Here is a 948-nt window from a genome sequence, read left to right as displayed (position 1 = left end):
ATATATATATATATATATATATATATACACACACATACATATATATATATATATATAGTAACGACGGAACGATGGAAAAGTAGAAAAGACAGACAGATAATAGAAGGCGTAAGTAATATATTCATCTGGAAAGCTGTCAGTACAAATAAATGCTGTAAGCATTCGAATTGATTACATCATTTATTTGTATACAAAACTTTTCATGTGAATACATTTCTTACATAGTCCATGGTGTATCAGCTTTTTCTGCTTCCGGTTTAGTACCCAACTAATAACCTCGGCCAACCAGCCTGCCCTGGACGAAGCGGGTGGAGTTCAAGTTTCAGATTTCTCTGAACACTATTTGGTTACTCACTGTAACACGTTTTTTTTTATTTTAGCGTTCTATAATACATTATCTCTCTCTCTCTCTCTCTTTTTCTTTCTTTCTTTCTTTCTTACTTTCTTTCTTTCTTTCCTTCTTTCTTTCTTTCTTTCTTTCTTTCTACCTATCTTGCTTTCTTTCTCTTTTTCTCTTTCTCTCTCTCTTTCTCTTTCTTTCTTTCTTTCTTTCTTTCTCTCTCTTTCTCTCTCTCTGCATCATCTATCTTTTACTTGTTTCAGTAATTAGAATGCGGCCATGCTAGGGCACCACTTGGAAGTACTTATATTCTTTTAGATACCGGTTGTCAAGAGGTGGTGGGGGATAAACACAAATACAGTGTCACACACACACACACACACATACACGCGCGCATACACACACATATATGTCCTATTATATTTAAAATAATACATGTCTACTATGGACTTTTCTTAACGCATGCGCAACGATATACAGTAATCGGCCTTGGTTAGCTAAAGTATATCTACACACACGCGCCCCAGTGAAGTTATACCCTCCTAACCTTCATATATACATGTATATAAGAGACAAAGTATACGTACGTTATATATATATATATATAT

Source organism: Octopus bimaculoides, chromosome 4 (assembly GCF_001194135.2).
Source record: "Octopus bimaculoides isolate UCB-OBI-ISO-001 chromosome 4, ASM119413v2, whole genome shotgun sequence".
Lineage (NCBI taxonomy): Eukaryota > Metazoa > Mollusca > Cephalopoda > Octopoda > Octopodidae > Octopus > Octopus bimaculoides.
The sequence above is the reverse complement of the archived record's forward strand: the minus strand, read 5'-3'. Positions refer to the sequence as shown.